The 4,095-nt window shown below is 34.0% G+C and overlaps 1 non-coding gene across 1 annotated transcript; it reads left to right on the top strand.

The window, feature by feature from the left end:
* Positions 1-348: 348 nt before the first annotated feature.
* Positions 349-455, top strand: LOC150053559 (U6 spliceosomal RNA). Its single transcript, XR_016538187.1, has one exon. It is a non-coding gene; the product is annotated as a U6 spliceosomal RNA (small nuclear RNA).
* The last annotated feature ends 3,640 nt before the right edge of the window (positions 456-4,095 follow it).

Below are 4,095 nucleotides of genomic sequence, written 5' to 3'. Positions count from 1 at the left end.
ATTTAAAATCGCTCAGTGGCTGTACTGTCACTGAACTTAAAGCTGAATCTCACTTGGTAAATTAAAAAAAAATCAAAGTAGATTACCATAGTTGTTTTGGACTAAAACTCAAATGTTAATAATAAATTATCAGGGTATATGGTATTATTTTGATTGATTGATTGATAATAAGATATGTGTATATATATATATATATTCACACACAGTATGCACAGTATGACCTTAAGTATTTTAAATTCTCTGGAATTCCAGACTAGATCTTGATTGCTAGTTGAATGAATGATGCGAAGTCTTTCCCTTTAAAAAATACTTTTATTTTTCCTAGAAAGAATTCAAAACATCCAATGAGAGCTGGCTTTAGCAGCACATATACTAAAATTGGAAAGATACAGAGAAGATTAGCATAGCCTCTGCACAAGGATGACATGCAAATTCGTGAAGCATCTCATATGTTTAACAATTAGTATATGTCTAGGATTTTACTAGAAGAGGGTCACAATAGCTCAATAGATAGGTGCATATGACCATATAGAATGATGCTAAGCAAAAGGGATTCCATTATATGGAAACAAGAGGTTTATCTTTGTGGTTATTGTTTTAAACTTACTATGTTCAAGTTAATTCTCTCTCATTCTTTTTTTTCCCTTATGGTTTATCCTCTGTTGTTACTGTATCTGACTTTAGTACTGGTTGTATTGTATTTATATTTATTTGTTTATTCAAATTAGAGAAGGGAAGGGGAAAAACAAGAAGATGAGACAAAGGATAAAGGGTGAGCCAATGTCACAGCTATGGTCACAAGACACTATGTTGGAAATGAACTTTACAATGAGGGAGGGGGTGAGGAAAGGGAAAGAGGGAAGAAAACATGGAAAGAGGTAGTAATATTCAAGAAGTAATGGACTCATTACCTTAGCAATGTCACTGTAACCCCTCTATCTATCACCCTGAAAATAACATTTTTTAAAAATCCAATGATGTAATATTTTATACATTCAGAAATTGTCTTAATAGAATGAAACTTAAGTACTATATAGATCAATAACCTCTTAACTGCTTGCATCCCTATGCTTATAAAATTAAGTGACATATATTGGAAGCATATAATAACTGTCTGAAATAAGAATAATGAGTTTTACACGAGAAACTACAGGTCAATTAGGTTAAGTACTTTGGTAAGCTTGGGGCTAACACTCTAAATCAGATCTCTCTCAGATGTTTCAGTCTTTCTATGACACCTTTGTGAATGGAAACAAGGAATGATTTCTTTAGCAATATGTGAAACAGCTAATAAGGTTAATTGGCTATGTGCCTGCCATTTGTTTTAATAGATAAGCAGTGAAACAGTACCAGATTTAGAGTCAACAGGTTAGATATAAGTCTCGGGTGAGCGATTTGACTTTGGGAAAGAAAGATGCTTAACCTCTGTGAGACTCAGATGTCTGCCATATTGAAAGATAATAATAACTCTTGCTCAATGAAATTCTTACTAAATGACTTGCTATAGATGGAGGTGCTTGTGAATGGCAATGGATGATCAGACTGTTGTCATCTTTGCAATTATGTCACAAAGCATATCACTTCCAAATAGTGAGCCCTTCACTTGCACAGTACCTTTTCCTGTGTGACCAGAGCCCAAGAGGCATACAATTTAACTTTGGAAAAGCTGTCGCTAAGGAATGCAAAACAAGATCCAGAAAGCCAGTTGGAATTTAATAATGCATGAAAAATATACCATGGGGAGGAAGGAACCAATTAGGAAGCAATTAAAGAGATGGGACTTACAATGCATCTTAATAAAGTACAAAAAATATTAGCTTACAAGTAGAAGGAGTTACATACTGTGGAAAAAAAGTGAGAATGGCATGAAAGCAAAGAGCAGGAAAAATACTCTTTTCTCTATATGTCCACTTCCCAAGAATTCATCTAAGCTCCATCCTTAATATACTTCTCTAGGGCTGGGAGTTTGGCCTAGTGGAAGAGTGTTTGCCTAGCATGCACAAAGACATGGGTTCAATTTCTTGGTACCACATACATAGAAAAAAAGTCAGAAGAGGTGCTGAGGCTCAAGTGGTAGAGCTCTAGCCTTGAGAAAAACCCAAGAACAGTGTTCAGGCCCTGAGCCCAAACAAAGGACTGGCAAAAAAATCATCCTTTGCTAACGATTCTCTTCTATCTTCTATATCATTATCAAGTTCCATTTTTAAAGATTTTATTGACATTAATTTTTATATCATATTTCAAATGTCAAGTTTAACAAATAAGTATTCAAGAATGGTATCTCTATGTGTAATCACTGGCACATAAATTTAAGAACAAGGTTAAAATTAAGCTGATTTGTATGTCATGGATACATATAGATCTATATAATATAACATTATGTCCATAGCGTCAATATTCCATCATAGATTTTTATGTCTATGTAGTTATATTTATATCTCCAAGACCATGACCATAACCTTGGATACCTGAGTATTGAGTCATCGTTCTTGCACTATTTGGATCTAATATCCACATATCAAGGAGACCATGCATCTTTTGTTCCTTTGCTATTGACTTACCTCACTCAACATGATTCACTTTAGTTTCATCTGCTTCCCAGTGAATGCAATTATTTTATCTTGTCTGTTGGCTATGTAGAATTCCATTGTATACATATACCACATTTTTTCATATCTATTCATTTGTAGTAGGACATCTGGGTTTTTCCCATAGCTTGACTATTATGAATAGTGCAGAGATGAACATGGTTGAGCAGGTGTCTTTGTCATATCCTGGATTATGATGATCAAGGTAGATTCTCAGGAGTGGTATGGCTGGGTCTGTTACCAAATTATTGAACTCTATAATATTTAAAACACTACCCATGATAACTCCCCAGTTAAGAAGCCTAAATAGTTAGCTAGTGAGCTCTATGAAAATGAACAAATCACTGAGAAATGATATAAATGTAAAATGAAACAACTTCACTATCTCATTTTGGTTGAAAATTAGAAATGTTTTGAAGCATGTTTTATCTGCTTGCTTTATGTTCCCATTTGCATTTGGAGATCCTTCCTGATATTGAACAGCTATATGAGGTCCAGAATTTTTGGGGTACACATTTGCCAGTTAAGAATGGTACAGGGAAAGGAGCTTTGGAAAAGAGGTGAAGACTGAGAAAATTATCTATGACTGTATGAGAACTCAGATTTAGAATCACTGAGGACCACGTGAAAGTGAGAACTTTAAATGCCATATAGGTAAATCTCTCTGTCTTATTACATAACTATTCCAGCAAAGGAGAGATACATGACTTGAGAAATTGGATCTGTTTGCTATGTTCAGAATTTTCAGGAAAATCATTAAAGTTATTATGTGTGAGAGAAATGTGAAAGTCATTGGTTTTATCCTTATTAAAGAGAGCCATCTGTCTGAGCCATATGAAATGGTCAAGTTTGCAAAGAAAATAAACAAATGCAATGTGTATCTGAAATTTGTCAAAAGGGAAAACATATAGCTGGGTGCCAGTAGATCAAGTTTATAATCCTAGCTACTTAGGTGGCTGAGATTAGGAAGATTTAGGTTCTAAGCCATTCTTGGGTGGACAAGATTGACAAAACATCTCTAAAATAGCCAGCAAAATATAGGGCTGGAGACTTGGCTCAAGTAGTAGCATACTTACCTATTCAGAGCTTTCTTAGCAAGGCTCTAAGTTCAAACCCCAGGACCACCAAAAATAAAGCAAAATATAGTGAGAAAGTATGAATGTTACTAGAAGTTTACATCCATTTATTTTAAAGTGATATTATACAACAAGGACAAAAAATTGGGTAGGGATATTTGAAATAAGCTTTAAGCAAGTTAAATACTTATTTAATAAGATTTGATTTTCTTTATAATACTAATTGTGATTTATGGTCATTTAAAACATTTAGATGTTTACAATCCTAGAACAATCTGGTAGGTTATTGATTTGCCTGCCCAAATACTTACAATCTTTTGTATCTGACTCAGTGCTTAGTTATTTCCATTTGAGTTAGATGTATATTGCTTTGTTTCCCATCTTTTCATTTTTTTTCTGGTTAAGAAAATGCTCGCTGGGAATGTGGCTTA

This window comes from Megascapheus bottae, chromosome 16 (genome assembly GCF_031878675.1).
Source record: "Megascapheus bottae isolate mThoBot1 chromosome 16, mThoBot2.hap1, whole genome shotgun sequence".
Lineage (NCBI taxonomy): Eukaryota > Metazoa > Chordata > Mammalia > Rodentia > Geomyidae > Megascapheus > Megascapheus bottae.
The sequence above is the reverse complement of the archived record's forward strand: the minus strand, read 5'-3'. Positions and strand labels throughout refer to the sequence as shown.